The sequence below is a fragment of the Bufo bufo genome, chromosome 2 (assembly GCF_905171765.1).
Source record: "Bufo bufo chromosome 2, aBufBuf1.1, whole genome shotgun sequence".
Lineage (NCBI taxonomy): Eukaryota > Metazoa > Chordata > Amphibia > Anura > Bufonidae > Bufo > Bufo bufo.
This window is the reverse complement of record NC_053390.1, coordinates 304,124,029-304,142,145: the sequence shown is the minus strand read 5'-3', so window position 1 is coordinate 304,142,145 and position 18,117 is coordinate 304,124,029. Positions and strand designations below refer to the sequence as shown.

General features: G+C 42.2%; 1 protein-coding gene across 1 annotated transcript in view; it reads right to left on the bottom strand.

The window, feature by feature from the left end:
• Positions 1–18,117, bottom strand: part of LOC120989007 — a 769,594-nt gene that overhangs the window by 650,643 nt on the left and 100,834 nt on the right. The window lies entirely within an intron of this gene.

Genomic DNA, 18,117 nt, shown 5'->3' with positions numbered 1-18,117 from the left:
CTAAGCAGTTACTGGTCTTCACCAGAGCCCGCCGCAAAGCGGGATGGATTTGCAGCGGCGGTAACTACTAGGTCGTGTCCCCTAGTAACAACTCGACCTCTCTGGCAACTGATAAGGCGTGGTACACAGGGAGAAGGCAAGAGCGTAGTCAGACTAAGCAGCGGTCAGGGCAGGCGGCAAAGGTTCAAAGGCGAGTGGACAGTAGCAACGGGTACGGCAAGAGGTAAGGCAAACTAACATCATAGGGAACGCTTTCTCTGAGGCACAAGGCACAAAGATCCGTCAGAAGGCTGTGGGAGGAGAAGGTATAAATGGGCAGTGCACAGGTGCAGCCTAATTAAGTCAGCACTGCCTCTCACAACCTTAACCCTTAATAACCCCTTTGGACCAGGCACCAATCACTGGTGCACTGGTCCTTTGAATCTAAGAGTCCCTAGAGAGTGAGGACGCACACGCCGAGACGCTGGAGTGCTGCCTGGGGACATGCGCTGTGAGCACTCCGAGACAAGCAGGGGACCCGGACCGCTCAGCGTAACAATGTACTTTGTCTGTCAGCTTCTGATGCATGGATTGATACTTTGTTCATTTGCTTACCCCTCCCACCACCTGTTGAGTGGATGGGAGGTGGTCATGACTAGAGTTGAGCGAACACCTGGATGTTCGGGTTCGACAAGTTCGGCCGAACTTTCGAAAAATGTTCGGGTTCGGAATCCGAACTCGACCCGAACTTCATCCCGAACCCGAACCCCATAGAAGTCAATGGGGACCCGAACTTTTGGGCACTAAAAAGGCTGTAAAACACACCCGGAAAGGGCTAGAGGGCTGCAAAAGGCAGCAAAATGTAGTTAAATCCCCTGCAAACAAATGTAGATAGGGAAATGATGAGTTAACATAAAATAAATAAAAATTAAACAATATTAATTGGAGTGAGGTCCCATAGCACAGAATCAGGCTTCAAGTCACCCACCAATGGAGAAGGTCACTTACTATTATTTTGACCACAGCACCCAGACAAAGGAGAGAGGTCCCACAGCAGAGAACCAGGCATCATATCACCCACCACAGGAGTAGGCCACCATTTAGTTACTTTGACCCCTACACCCAGACGGAGGAGAGAGGTTACACAGCAGAGAATCAGGCATTTAGATCACCCACCACAGGAGTAGGCCCCCATTGAATCAGACCCTGGCAACCATGTCAGATGGCACAACCATCAGCTTTATATCAATCAGCACAGGAGAAGGCGACTTTGAAAGACTTTGACCCCTACACCCAGATGGAGGAGAGAGGTTTCACAGCAGAGAATCAGGCATCATATCAACCACCACAGGAGAAGCCACCATTTAGTTACTTTGACCCCTGCACCCAGGAAGAGGAGAGAGGCCCCACAGCACATATTCTGGCATCATATCAGCCACCACAGGAGAAGCCACCATTGAGTTACTTTGACCCCCGCACCCAGGAAGAGGAGAGAGGCACCACAGCACATATTCTGGCATCATATCAGCCACCACAGGAGAAGCCACCATTGAGTTACTTTGACCCCCGCACCCAGGAAGAGGAGAGAGGCACCACAGCACATATTCTGGCATCATATCAGCCACCACAGGAGAAGCCACCATTGAGTTACTTTGACCCCTGCACCCAGGAAGAGGAGAGAGGCACCACAGCACATATTCTGGCATCATATCAGCCACCACAGGAGAAGCCACCATTTAGTTACTTTGACCCCTTCACCCAAACAGAGGAGAGAGGTTCCACATCAGAGAATCAGGCATCATATCAACCACCACAGGAGTAGGCCACAATTTAATGGGACCCCGGCAACCATGTCAGATGGCACAACCATCAGCTTCATATCAATCAGCACAGGAGAAGCCACCATTGAGTTACTTTGACCCCTGCACCCAGGAAGAGGAGAGAGACCCCACAGCACATATTCTGGCATCATATCAGCCACCACAGGAGAAGCCACCATTGAGTTACTTTGACCCCCGCACCCAGGAAGAGGAGAGAGGCACCACAGCACATATTCTGGCATCATATCAGCCACCACAGGAGAAGCCACCATTGAGTTACTTTGACCCCTGCACCCAGGAAGAGGAGAGAGGCCCCACAGCACATATTCTGGCATCATACTAACCACCACAGGAGAAGCCACCATTGAGTTACTTTGACCCCTGCACCCAGGAAGAGGAGAGAGGCCCCACAGCACATATTCTGGCATCATATCAGCCACCACAGGAGAAGCCACCATTGAGTTACTTTGACCCCCGCACCCAGGAAGAGGAGAGAGGCACCACAGCACATATTCTGGCATCATATCAGCCACCACAGGAGAAGCCACCATTGAGTTACTTTGACCCCCGCACCCAGGAAGAGGAGAGAGGCACCACAGCACATATTCAGGCATCATATCACACACCACAGGAGAAGGCCTCTTTCAGTGATTTAGGCCTTTGGACCCAGACAGAGGAGAGAGGCACCACAGCACATATTCTGGCATCATATCAGCCACCATTGAGTTACTTTGACCCCTGCACCCAGGAAGAGGAGAGAGGCCCCACAGCACATATTCTGGCATCATATCAGCCACCACAGGAGAAGCCACCATTTAGTTACTTTGACCCCTGCACCCAAGAAGAGGAGAGAGGCACCACAGCACATATTCTGGCATCATATCAGCCACCACAGGAGAAGCCACCATTTAGTTACTTTGACCCCTTCACCCAAACAGAGGAGAGAGGTTCCACATCAGAGAATCAGGCATCATATCAACCACCACAGGAGTAGGCCACAATTTAGTTTATTTGACCCCTGCACCCAGGAAGAGGAGAGAGGCCCCACAGCACATATTCTGGCATCATATCACACACCACAGGAGAAGGCCTCTTTCAGTGATTTAGGCCTTTGGACCCAGACAGAGGAGAGAGGTCAGAGATTAGCTTCATATCCCCCAGCACAGCAGAAGACCGCTTTATTTGACTTAGGCCTCAGCACCCAGACAGAAGACAGAGGTAGCATGGCAGAGGTTATGGCTTCATGTCACCCGTTAGTTTAACCGGCCACTTTCATCTGGTTAGGCCCCGGCGCCCAGACAGAGAAGAGTTTCATTCAACTGTGGGTTTCATAAAATTTGTATCAAATAAAGAAGTGGCCCGTAGCACAACAAGACATGTTTTAGGCAGTTAATAAGGACTACTCTGCACAAGGGAGGGACAGGTCCTGTGGGATCCATGCCTGGTTCATCTTTATGAAGGTCAGCTTGTCCACGTTGGCTGTGGACAGACGGCTGCGCTTGTCAGTAATGACGCCCCCTGCTGTGCTGAATACGCGTTCAGATAAAACGCTGGCCGCCGGGCAGGAAAGCACCTCCAAGGCATAACATGCTAACTCTGGCCACGTGGACAATTTCGAAACCCAGTAGTTGAATGGGGCCGAACCATCCGTCAGGATGTGGAGGGGTGTGCAGACATACTGTTCAACCATGTTAGTGAAATGCTGCCTCCTGCTAACACGTTCCGTATCAGGTGTCGGTGCAGATAGCTGTGGCGTGGAGACAAAACTTTTCCACATTTCTGCCATGCTAACCCTGCCCTCAGATGAGCTGGCCGTGACACAGCTGCGTTGGCGACCTCTTGCCACTCCTCTGCCTTCACCTTCCACCTGTTCCCCTGTGACATGTGGGAATGCTCTCAAGAGCGCCTCTATCAGCGTGCGCTTGTACTCGCGCATCTTACGGTCGCGCTCCAGTTCAGGAATTAAAGTGGGCACATTGTCTTTATACCGGGGATCCAGCAGGGTGGCCACCCAGTAGTCTGCACACGTTAAAACGTGGGCAACTCTGCTGTCGTTGCGCAGGCATTGGAGCATATATTCGCTCATGTGGGCCAGGCTACCCATGGGTAAGGACAAGCTGTCCTCTGTGGGAGGCGTATCGTCATCGTCCACCGTATCCCCCCAGCCACGCACCAGTGATGGGCCTGGGCTGCCACCCCGCTGTGAACTTGCGTCATCCTCGTCCCCCTCCACCTCCTCCTCCTCATCCTCCTCGTCCTCCAGTACAGTGCCTTGGCTGGCGACTTGTGAACCTGTCCTCTGCTGCTTAAACAAACCTCCCTCTGAGCCACTTCGAACAGACTGGCCCGAAAGTGTTAGAAACGAGCCCTCATCCTCCTCCACCTGGGCCACCTCCTCTAACATCATTGCCCTAAGTGTTTTCTCAAGGAGACATAGAAGTGGTATTGTAACGCTGATAACAGTGTCATCGCCACTGGCCATGTTGGTGGAGTACTCGAAACAGCGCAGCAGGGCACACAGGTCTCGCATGGAGGCCCAATCATTGGTGGTGAAGTGGTGCTGTTCGGCAGTACGACTGACGCGAGCGTGCTGCAGCTGAAACTCCACTATGGCCTGCTGCTGCTCGCACAGTCTCTCCAGCATGTGCAAGGTGGAGTTCCACCGGGTGGGCACGTCGCATATGAGGCGGTGAGCGGGAAGGCCGAAGTTCCGCTGTAGCGCAGACAGGCGAGCAGCGGCAGGATGTGAACGGCGGAAGCGCGCACAGACGGCCCGCACTTTATGCAGCAGCTCTGACATGTTGGGGTAGTGGTGAATGAACCTCTGCACCACCAAGTTCAGCACATGCGCCAGGCAAGGGATGTGCGTCAAACCGGCTAGTCCCAGAGCTGCCACGAGATTTCGCCCATTATCGCATACCACCAGGCCTGGCTTGAGGCCCACCGGCAGAAACCATTCGTCGGTCTGTTGTTCAATACCCCGCCACAACTCCTGTGCGGTGTGGGGCCTGTCCCCCAAACATATGAGTTTCAGAATGGCCTGCTGACGTTTACCCCGGGCTGTGCTGAAGTTGGTGGTGAAGGTGTGTGGCTGACCGGATGAGCTGGTGGAAGCAGTGGAGGAGGAAGCCGAGTAGGAGGAGGAGGCTACAGGAGGCAGAGAATGATGCCCTGCGATCCTAGGGGGCGGAAGGACGTGCGCCAAGGAACTGTCCGCCGGGGGCCCAGCCGCCACTACATTCATCCAGTGTGCAGTTAGTGAGATATAGCGTCCCTGGCCGTGCTTACTGGTCCACGTATCTGTGGTTAGGTGGACCTTGCCACAAATGGCGTTGCGCAGTGCACACTTGATTTTATCGGACACTTGCATGTGCAGGGAAGGCACGGCTGTCTTGGAGAAGTAGTGGCGGCTGGGAACCACATACTGCGGGACAGCCATGGCCATCAGCTTTTTGAAGCTGTCTGTGTCCACCAGCCGGAATGACAGCATTTCAAAGGCCAGCAGTTTAGAAATGCTGGCGTTCAGGCCAAGGGCTCGAGGGTGACTCGGGGGGAATTTGCGCTTCCTCTCTAAGGTTTGAGATATTGAGAGCTGAACGCTGCTGTGTGATATAGTGGAGACGCTAGTTGACGGTGGCGGTGGTGGTGGTGTCGGTGGCACATCCTCTGTTTGCTGCTCGGCAGGTGGCAACATTCCTCTCGAGGCGGAAGCCGAGGCAGCAGCGGTAGAGGGAGCAGGGGGAGCCTCAGCGAGTGCCTGGTTTTTAAGGTGTGTACCCCACTGCAGTTCATGCTTTGCATGTAGATGCCTGGTCATGCAGGTTGTGCTGAGGTTCAGAACGTTAATGCCTCGCCTCAGGCTCTGATGGCAGAGCGTGCAAGTCACTCGGGTCTTGTCGGTAGGACATTGTTTAAAGAAGTGCCATGCCAAGGAACTCTTTGAAGCTGCCTTTGTGGGGCTGGGTCCCTGTTGGCGATGTCCAGTAGCAGGCGAACTCTGGGGGCGGCGGCTCGTCTGCTTTGGCCCCCTGCTCCCTCTTTGGCTTCGCTGTTGTCTCAGTCTCACCACTACCTCTTCCTCTGAACTGTGAAAGTCATCGCCACGACCTTCAGTCCATGTGGGGTCTAAGACCTCATCGTCCTCTGCATCGTCTTCCACCCAGTCTCCCTCCCTGACCTCCTCCTGTTCAGTCTGCACACTGCAAAAAGACGCGGCAGTGGGCACCTGTGTTTCGTCATCATCAGAGAGTCGGTGACTCTGCTGTGGTGGTATTCCCATGTCCTCTTCATCTGGAGACATAAGTGGTTGTGCGTCAGTGCATGGTATGTCTTCCTCCACTGGGGAAGGGCTAGGTGGACGCCCCTGGGAAACCCTGGAAGCAGAGTCTTCAAACAGAAGAAGAGACTGCTGCATAACTTGTGGCTCAGACCGTTTCCCTGATATGCTTGGGGGTGATGTGACAGACTGATGGGCTTGGTTTTCAGGTGCCACCTGTGCGCTTTCCACAGAAGACTGGGTGGAAGACCATGTGGTGAACGTGCTGGAAGCACTGTCGGCCACCCAATCGATTAATGCCTGTACCTGCTCAGGCCTTACCATCCTAAGAGCGGCATTGTGCCCCACGAGATATTGCGGTACATTCTGCCGGCTAGTTGAGAGGTTCGTTCCCTACTGTGTGCGCCTGGGGCCGAACGGCCACGTCCTCTACCAGCAACAGAGGCTCCACGGACACCACCACGACCGCGTCCTCGTCCCTTAATAGTATTTTTCTTCATTGTTGCGATTCAACTCGCACCACAATGAAATATATTATTTTTTATAAGCAAAATCCCCTCACTGGAATACTTTCAGTCTTTTGACTGTATGGATTACAGATGGAATGACTGTTATATGTGAGTACCGCTTTCTTTGACAGATTCTAGTATGGGTACATATATGTTTTCCCAACCCCAGCACATTAGTTTGCTAATTCCAGATGTATGAAACGCAGGCCTAACTGTATCTAGTATATTGAACGCCAGATAAACTAACTTGGCCTTTTTTAAATAAATAAAAAATTCCCTCACTGGAATACTTTCAGTCTTTTGACTGTATGGATTACAGATGGAATGACTGTTATATGTGAGTACCGCTTTCTTTGACAGATTCTAGTATGGGTACATATATGTTTTCCCAACCCCAGCACATTAGTTTGCTAATTCCAGATGTATGAAACGCAGGCCTAACTGTATCTAGTATATTGAACGCCAGATAAACTAACTTGGCCTTTTTTAAATAAAAAAAATTCCCTCACTGGAATACTTTCAGTCTTTTGACTGTATGGATTACAGATGGAATGACTGTTATATGTGAGTACCGCTTTCTTTGACAGATTCTAGTATGGGTACATATATGTTTTCCCAACCCCAGCAAATTAGTTTGCTAATTCCAGATGTATGAAACGCAGGCCTAACTGTATCTAGTATATTGAACGCCAGATAAACTAACTTGGCCTTTTTTAAATAAAAAAAATTCCCTCACTGGAATACTTTCAGTCTTTTGACTGTATGGATTACAGATGGAATGACTGTTATATGTGAGTACCGCTTTCTTTGACAGATTCTAGTATGGGTACATATATGTTTTCCCAACCCCAGCAAATTAGTTTGCTAATTCCAGATGTATGAAACACAGGCCTAACTGTATCTAGTATATTGAACGCCAGATAAACTAACTTGGCCTTTTTTAAATAAAGAAAATTCCCTCACTGGAATACTTTCAGTCTTTTGACTGTATGGATTACAGATGGAATGACTGTTATATGTGAGTACCGCTTTCTTTGACAGATTCTAGTATGGGTACATATATGTTTTCCCAACCCCAGCACATTAGTTTGCTAATTCCAGATGTATGAAACGAAGGCCTAACTGTATCTAGTATATTGAACGCCAGATAAACTAACTTGGCCTTTTTTAAATAAAAAAAAATTCCCTCACTGGAATACTTTCAGTCTTTTGACTGTATGGATTACAGATGGAATGACTGTTATATGTGAGTACCGCTTTCTTTGACAGATTCTAGTATGGGTACATATATGTTTTCCCAACCCCAGCAAATTAGTTTGCTAATTCCAGATGTATGAAACGCAGGCCTAACTGTATCTAGTATATTGAACGCCAGATAAACTAACTTGGCCTTTTTTAAATAAAAAAAATTCCCTCACTGGAATACTTTCAGTCTTTTGACTGTATGGATTACAGATGGAATGACTGTTATATGTGAGTACCGCTTTCTTTGACAGATTCTAGTATGGGTACATATATGTTTTCCCAACCCCAGCAAATTAGTTTGCTAATTCCAGATGTATGAAACGCAGGCCTAACTGTATCTAGTATATTGAACGCCAGATAAACTAACTTGGCCTTTTTTAAATAAAAAAAATTCCCTCACTGGAATACTTTCAGTCTTTTGACTGTATGGATTACAGATGGAATGACTGTTATATGTGAGTACCGCTTTCTTTGACAGATTCTAGTATGGGTACATATATGTTTTCCCAACCCCAGCAAATTAGTTTGCTAATTCCAGATGTATGAAACGCAGGCCTAACTGTATCTAGTATATTGAACGCCAGATAAACTAACTTGGCCTTTTTTAAATAAAAAAAATTCCCTCACTGGAATACTTTCAGTCTTTTGACTGTATGGATTACAGATGGAATGACTGTTATATGTGAGTACCGCTTTCTTTGACAGATTCTAGTATGGGTACATATATGTTTTCCCAACCCCAGCAAATTAGTTTGCTAATTCCAGATGTATGAAACGCAGGCCTAACTGTATCTAGTATATTGAACGCCAGATAAACTAACTTGGCCTTTTTTAAATAAAAAAAATTCCCTCACTGGAATACTTTTAGTCTTTTGACTGTATGGATTACAGATGGAATGACTGTTATATGTGAGTACCGCTTTCTTTGACAGATTCTAGTATGGGTACATATATGTTTTCCCAACCCCAGCAAATTAGTTTGCTAATTCCAGATGTATGAAACGCAGGCCTAACTGTATCTAGTATATTGAACGCCAGATAAACTAACTTGGCCTTTTTTAAATAAAAAAAATTCCCTCACTGGAATACTTTCAGTCTTTTGACTGTATGGATTACAGATGGAATGACTGTTATATGTGAGTACCGCTTTCTTTGACAGATTCTAATATGGGTACATATATGTTTTCCCAACCCCAGCACATTAGTTTGCTAATTCCAGATGTATGAAACGCAGGCCTAACTGTATCTAGTATATTGAACGCCAGATAAACTAACTTGGCCTTTTTTAAATAAAAAAAAAATTCCCTCACTGGAATACTTTCAGTCTTTTGACTGTATGGATTACAGATGGAATGACTGTTATATGTGAGTACCGCTTTCTTTGACAGATTCTAGTATGGGTACATATATGTTTTCCCAACCCCAGCAAATTAGTTTGCTAATTCCAGATGTATGAAACGCAGGCCTAACTGTATCTAGTATATTGAACGCCAGATAAACTAACTTGGCCTTTTTTAAATAAAAAAAATTCCCTCACTGGAATACTTTCAGTCTTTTGACTGTATGGATTACAGATGGAATGACTGTTATATGTGAGTACCGCTTTCTTTGACAGATTCTAGTATGGGTACATATATGTTTTCCCAACCCCAGCAAATTAGTTTGCTAATTCCAGATGTATGAAACGCAGGCCTAACTGTATCTAGTATATTGAACGCCAGATAAACTAACTTGGCCTTTTTTAAATAAAAAAAATTCCCTCACTGGAATACTTTCAGTCTTTTGACTGTATGGATTACAGATGGAATGACTGTTATATGTGAGTACCGCTTTCTTTGACAGATTCTAGTATGGGTACATATATGTTTTCCCAACCCCAGCAAATTAGTTTGCTAATTCCAGATGTATGAAACGCAGGCCTAACTGTATCTAGTATATTGAACGCCAGATAAACTAACTTGGCCTTTTTTAAATAAAAAAAATTCCCTCACTGGAATACTTTCAGTCTTTTGACTGTATGGATTACAGATGGAATGACTGTTATATGTGAGTACCGCTTTCTTTGACAGATTCTAGTATGGGTACATATATGTTTTCCCAACCCCAGCAAATTAGTTTGCTAATTCCAGAAGTATGAAACGCAGGCCTAACTGTATCTAGTATATTGAACGCCAGATAAACTAACTTGGCCTTTTTTAAATAAAAAAAATTCCCTCACTGGAATACTTTCAGTCTTTTGACTGTATGGATTACAGATGGAATGACTGTTATATGTGAGTACCGCTTTCTTTGACAGATTCTAGTATGGGTACATATATGTTTTCCCAACCCCAGCAAATTAGTTTGCTAATTCCAGATGTATGAAACGCAGGCCTAACTGTATCTAGTATATTGAACGCCAGATAAACTAACTTGGCCTTTTTTAAATAAAAAAAATTCCCTCACTGGAATACTTTCAGTCTTTTGACTGTATGGATTACAGATGGAATGACTGTTATATGTGAGTACCGCTTTCTTTGACAGATTCTAGTATGGGTACATATATGTTTTCCCAACCCCAGCACATTAGTTTGCTAATTCCAGATGTATGAAACGCAGGCCTAACTGTATCTAGTATATTGAACGCCAGATAAACTAACTTGGCCTTTTTTAAATAAAAAAAATTCCCTCACTGGAATACTTTCAGTCTTTTGACTGTATGGATTACAGATGGAATGACTGTTATATGTGAGTACCGCTTTCTTTGACAGATTCTAGTATGGGTACATATATGTTTTCCCAACCCCAGCAAATTAGTTTGCTAATTCCAGATGTATGAAACGCAGGCCTAACTGTATCTAGTATATTGAACGCCAGATAAACTAACTTGGCCTTTTTTAAATAAAAAAAATTCCCTCACTGGAATACTTTCAGTCTTTTGACTGTATGGATTACAGATGGAATGACTGTTATATGTGAGTACCGCTTTCTTTGACAGATTCTAGTATGGGTACATATATGTTTTCCCAACCCCAGCACATTAGTTTGCTAATTCCAGATGTATGAAACGCAGGCCTAACTGTATCTAGTATATTGAACGCCAGATAAACTAACTTGACCTTTTTTAAATAAAAAAAAATTCCCTCACTGGAATACTTTCAGTCTTTTGACTGTATGGATTACAGATGGAATGACTGTTATATGTGAGTACCGCTTTCTTTGACAGATTCTAGTATGGGTACATATATGTTTTCCCAACCCCAGCAAATTAGTTTGCTAATTCCAGATGTATGAAACGCAGGCCTAACTGTATCTAGTATATTGAACGCCAGATAAACTAACTTGGCCTTTTTTAAATAAAAAAAATTCCCTCACTGGAATACTTTCAGTCTTTTGACTGTATGGATTACAGATGGAATGACTGTTATATGTGAGTACCGCTTTCTTTGACAGATTCTAGTATGGGTACATATATGTTTTCCCAACCCCAGCAAATTAGTTTGCTAATTCCAGATGTATGAAACGCAGGCCTAACTGTATCTAGTATATTGAACGCCAGATAAACTAACTTGGCCTTTTTTAAATAAAAAAAATTCCCTCACTGGAATACTTTCAGTCTTTTGACTGTATGGATTACAGATGGAATGACTGTTATATGTGAGTACCGCTTTCTTTGACAGATTCTAGTATGGGTACATATATGTTTTCCCAACCCCAGCACATTAGTTTGCTAATTCCAGATGTATGAAACGCAGGCCTAACTGTATCTAGTATATTGAACGCCAGATAAACTAACTTGACCTTTTTTAAATAAAAAAAAATTCCCTCACTGGAATACTTTCAGTCTTTTGACTGTATGGATTACAGATGGAATGACTGTTATATGTGAGTACCGCTTTCTTTGACAGATTCTAGTATGGGTACATATATGTTTTCCCAACCCCAGCACATTAGTTTGCTAATTCCAGATGTATGAAACGCAGGCCTAACTGTATCTAGTATATTGAACGCCAGATAAACTAACTTGGCCTTTTTTAAATAAAAAAAATTCCCTCACTGGAATACTTTCAGTCTTTTGACTGTATGGATTACAGATGGAATGACTGTTATATGTGAGTACCACTTTCTTTGACAGATTCTAGTATGGGTACATATATGTTTTCCCAACCCCAGCAAATTAGTTTGCTAATTCCAGATGTATGAAACGCAGGCCTAACTGTATCTAGTATATTGAACGCCAGATAAACTAACTTGGCCTTTTTTAAATAAAAAAAATTCCCTCACTGGAATACTTTCAGTCTTTTGACTGTATGGATTACAGATGGAATGACTGTTATATGTGAGTACCGCTTTCTTTGACAGATTCTAGTATGGGTACATATATGTTTTCCCAACCCCAGCAAATTAGTTTGCTAATTCCAGATGTATGAAACGCAGGCCTAACTGTATCTAGTATATTGAACGCCAGATAAACTAACTTGGCCTTTTTTAAATAAAAAAAATTCCCTCACTGGAATACTTTCAGTCTTTTGACTGTATGGATTACAGATGGAATGACTGTTATATGTGAGTACCGCTTTCTTTGACAGATTCTAGTATGGGTACATATATGTTTTCCCAACCCCAGCAAATTAGTTTGCTAATTCCAGATGTATGAAACGCAGGCCTAACTGTATCTAGTATATTGAACGCCAGATAAACTAACTTGGCCTTTTTTAAATAAAAAAAATTCCCTCACTGGAATACTTTCAGTCTTTTGACTGTATGGATTACAGATGGAATGACTGTTATATGTGAGTACCGCTTTCTTTGACATATTCTAGTATGGGTACATATATGTTTTCCCAACCCCAGCAAATTAGTTTGCTAATTCCAGATGTATGAAACGCAGGCCTAACTGTATCTAGTATATTGAACGCCAGATAAACTAACTTGGCCTTTTTTAAATAAAAAAAATTCCCTCACTGGAATACTTTCAGTCTTTTGACTGTATGGATTACAGATGGAATGACTGTTATATGTGAGTACCGCTTTCTTTGACAGATTCTAGTATGGGTACATATATTTTTTCCCAACCCCAGCACATTAGTTTGCTAATTCCAGATGTATGAAACGCAGGCCTAACTGTATCTAGTATATTGAACGCCAGATAAACTAACTTGGCCTTTTTTAAATAAAAAAAATTCCCTCACTGGAATACTTTCAGTCTTTTGACTGTATGGATTACAGATGGAATGACTGTTATATGTGAGTACCGCTTTCTTTGACAGATTCTAGTATGGGTACATATATGTTTTCCCAACCCCAGCAAATTAGTTTGCTAATTCCAGATGTATGAAACGCAGGCCTAACTGTATCTAGTATATTGAACGCCAGATAAACTAACTTGGCCTTTTTTAAATAAAAAAAATTCCCTCACTGGAATACTTTCAGTCTTTTGACTGTATGGATTACAGATGGAATGACTGTTATATGTGAGTACCGCTTTCTTTGACAGATTCTAGTATGGGTACATATATGTTTTCCCAACCCCAGCACATTAGTTTGCTAATTCCAGATGTATGAAACGCAGGCCTAACTGTATCTAGTATATTGAACGCCAGATAAACTAACTTGGCCTTTTTTAAATAAAAAAAATTCCCTCACTGGAATACTTTCAGTCTTTTGACTGTATGGATTACAGATGGAATGACTGTTATATGTGAGTACCGCTTTCTTTGACAGATTCTAGTATGGGTACATATATGTTTTCCCAACCCCAGCAAATTAGTTTGCTAATTCCAGATGTATGAAACACAGGCCTAACTGTATCTAGTATATTGAACGCCAGATAAACTAACTTGGCCTTTTTTAAATAAAGAAAATTCCCTCACTGGAATACTTTCAGTCTTTTGACTGTATGGATTACAGATGGAATGACTGTTATATGTGAGTACCGCTTTCTTTGACAGATTCTAGTATGGGTACATATATGTTTTCCCAACCCCAGCAAATTAGTTTGCTAATTCCAGATGTATGAAACGCAGGCCTAACTGTATCTAGTATATTGAACGCCAGATAAACTAACTTGGCCTTTTTTAAATAAAAAAAATTCCCTCACTGGAATACTTTCAGTCTTTTGACTGTATGGATTACAGATGGAATGACTGTTATATGTGAGTACCGCTTTCTTTGACAGATTCTAGTATGGGTACATATATGTTTTCCCAACCCCAGCAAATTAGTTTGCTAATTCCAGATGTATGAAACGCAGGCCTAACTGTATCTAGTATATTGAACGCCAGATAAACTAACTTGGCCTTTTTTAAATAAAAAAAATTCCCTCACTGGAATACTTTCAGTCTTTTGACTGTATGGATTACAGATGGAATGACTGTTATATGTGAGTACCGCTTTCTTTGACAGATTCTAGTATGGGTACATATATGTTTTCCCAACCCCAGCAAATTAGTTTGCTAATTCCAGATGTATGAAACGCAGGCCTAACTGTATCTAGTATATTGAACGCCAGATAAACTAACTTGGCCTTTTTTAAATAAAAAAAATTCCCTCACTGGAATACTTTCAGTCTTTTGACTGTATGGATTACAGATGGAATGACTGTTATATGTGAGTACCGCTTTCTTTGACAGATTCTAGTATGGGTACATATATGTTTTCCCAACCCCAGCAAATTAGTTTGCTAATTCCAGATGTATGAAACGCAGGCCTAACTGTATCTAGTATATTGAACGCCAGATAAACTAACTTGGCCTTTTTTAAATAAAAAAAATTCCCTCACTGGAATACTTTCAGTCTTTTGACTGTATGGATTACAGATGGAATGACTGTTATATGTGAGTACCGCTTTCTTTGACAGATTCTAGTATGGGTACATATATGTTTTCCCAACCCCAGCAAATTAGTTTGCTAATTCCAGATGTATGAAACGCAGGCCTAACTGTATCTAGTATATTGAACGCCAGATAAACTAACTTGGCCTTTTTTAAATAAAAAAAATTCCCTCACTGGAATACTTTCAGTCTTTTGACTGTATGGATTACAGATGGAATGACTGTTATATGTGAGTACCGCTTTCTTTGACAGATTCTAATATGGGTACATATATGTTTTCCCAACCCCAGCACATTAGTTTGCTAATTCCAGATGTATGAAACGCAGGCCTAACTGTATCTAGTATATTGAACGCCAGATAAACTAACTTGGCCTTTTTTAAATAAAAAAAAAATTCCCTCACTGGAATACTTTCAGTATTTTGACTGTATGGATTACAGATGGAATGACTGTTATATGTGAGTACCGCTTTCTTTGACAGATTCTAGTATGGGTACATATATGTTTTCCCAACCCCAGCAAATTAGTTTGCTAATTCCAGATGTATGAAACGCAGGCCTAACTGTATCTAGTATATTGAACGCCAGATAAACTAACTTGGCCTTTTTTAAATAAAAAAAATTCCCTCACTGGAATACTTTCAGTCTTTTGACTGTATGGATTACAGATGGAATGACTGTTATATGTGAGTACCGCTTTCTTTGACAGATTCTAGTATGGGTACATATATGTTTTCCCAACCCCAGCAAATTAGTTTGCTAATTCCAGATGTATGAAACGCAGGCCTAACTGTATCTAGTATATTGAACGCCAGATAAACTAACTTGGCCTTTTTTAAATAAAGAAAATTCCCTCACTGGAATACTTTCAGTCTTTTGACTGTATGGATTACAGATGGAATGACTGTTATATGTGAGTACCGCTTTCTTTGACAGATTCTAGTATGGGTACATATATGTTTTCCCAACCCCAGCAAATTAGTTTGCTAATTCCAGATGTATGAAACGCAGGCCTAACTGTATCTAGTATATTGAACGCCAGATAAACTAACTTGGCCTTTTTTAAATAAAAAAAATTCCCTCACTGGAATACTTTCAGTCTTTTGACTGTATGGATTACAGATGGAATGACTGTTATATGTGAGTACCGCTTTCTTTGACAGATTCTAGTATGGGTACATATATGTTTTCCCAACCCCAGCAAATTAGTTTGCTAATTCCAGATGTATGAAACGCAGGCCTAACTGTATCTAGTATATTGAACGCCAGATAAACTAACTTGGCCTTTTTTAAATAAAAAAAATTCCCTCACTGGAATACTTTCAGTCTTTTGACTGTATGGATTACAGATGGAATGACTGTTATATGTGAGTACCGCTTTCTTTGACAGATTCTAGTATGGGTACATATATGTTTTCCCAACCCCAGCAAATTAGTTTGCTAATTCCAGATGTATGAAACGCAGGCCTAACTGTATCTAGTATATTGAACGCCAGATAAACTAACTTGGCCTTTTTTAAATAAAAAAAATTCCCTCACTGGAATACTTTCAGTCTTTTGACTGTATGGATTACAGATGGAATGACTGTTATATGTGAGTACCGCTTTCTTTGACAGATTCTAGTATGGGTACATATATGTTTTCCCAACCCCAGCAAATTAGTTTGCTAATTCCAGATGTATGAAACGCAGGCCTAACTGTATCTAGTATATTGAACGCCAGATAAACTAACTTGGCCTTTTTTAAATAAAAAAAATTCCCTCACTGGAATACTTTCAGTCTTTTGACTGTATGGATTACAGATGGAATGACTGTTATATGTGAGTACCGCTTTCTTTGACAGATTCTAGTATGGGTACATATATGTTTTCCCAACCCCAGCACATTAGTTTGCTAATTCCAGATGTATGAAACGCAGGCCTAACTGTATCTAGTATATTGAACGCCAGATAAACTAACTTGGCCTTTTTTAAATAAAAAAAATTCCCTCACTGGAATACTTTCAGTCTTTTGACTGTATGGATTACAGATGGAATGACTGTTATATGTGAGTACCGCTTTCTTTGACAGATTCTAGTATGGGTACATATATGTTTTCCCAACCCCAGCAAATTAGTTTGCTAATTCCAGATGTATGAAACGCAGGCCTAACTGTATCTAGTATATTGAACGCCAGATAAACTAACTTGGCCTTTTTTAAATAAAAAAAATTCCCTCACTGGAATACTTTCAGTCTTTTGACTGTATGGATTACAGATGGAATGACTGTTATATGTGAGTACCGCTTTCTTTGACAGATTCTAGTATGGGTACATATATGTTTTCCCAACCCCAGCACATTAGTTTGCTAATTCCAGATGTATGAAACGCAGGCCTAACTGTATCTAGTATATTGAACGCCAGATAAACTAACTTGACCTTTTTTAAATAAAAAAAAAATTCCCTCACTGGAATACTTTCAGTCTTTTGACTGTATGGATTACAGATGGAATGACTGTTATATGTGAGTACCGCTTTCTTTGACAGATTCTAGTATGGGTACATATATGTTTTCCCAACCCCAGCACATTAGTTTGCTAATTCCAGATGTATGAAACGCAGGCCTAACTGTATCTAGTATATTGAACGCCAGATAAACTAACTTGGCCTTTTTTAAATAAAAAAAATTCCCTCACTGGAATACTTTCAGTCTTTTGACTGTATGGATTACAGATGGAATGACTGTTATATGTGAGTACCGCTTTCTTTGACAGATTCTAGTATGGGTACATATATGTTTTCCCAACCCCAGCAAATTAGTTTGCTAATTCCAGATGTATGAAACGCAGGCCTAACTGTATCTAGTATATTGAACGCCAGATAAACTAACTTGGCCTTTTTTAAATAAAAAAAATTCCCTCACTGGAATACTTTCAGTCTTTTGACTGTATGGATTACAGATGGAATGACTGTTATATGTGAGTACCGCTTTCTTTGACAGATTCTAGTATGGGTACATATATGTTTTCCCAACCCCAGCAAATTAGTTTGCTAATTCCAGATGTATGAAACGCAGGCCTAACTGTATCTAGTATATTGAACGCCAGATAAACTAACTTGGCCTTTTTTAAATAAAAAAAATTCCCTCACTGGAATACTTTCAGTCTTTTGACTGTATGGATTACAGATGGAATGACTGTTATATGTGAGTACCGCTTTCTTTGACAGATTCTAGTATGGGTACATATATGTTTTCCCAACCCCAGCAAATTAGTTTGCTAATTCCAGATGTATGAAACGCAGGCCTAACTGTATCTAGTATATTGAACGCCAGATAAACTAACTTGGCCTTTTTTAAATAAAAAAAATTCCCTCACTGGAATACTTTCAGTCTTTTGACTGTATGGATTACAGATGGAATGACTGTTATATGTGAGTACCGCTTTCTTTGACAGATTCTAGTATGGGTACATATATGTTTTCCCAACCCCAGCAA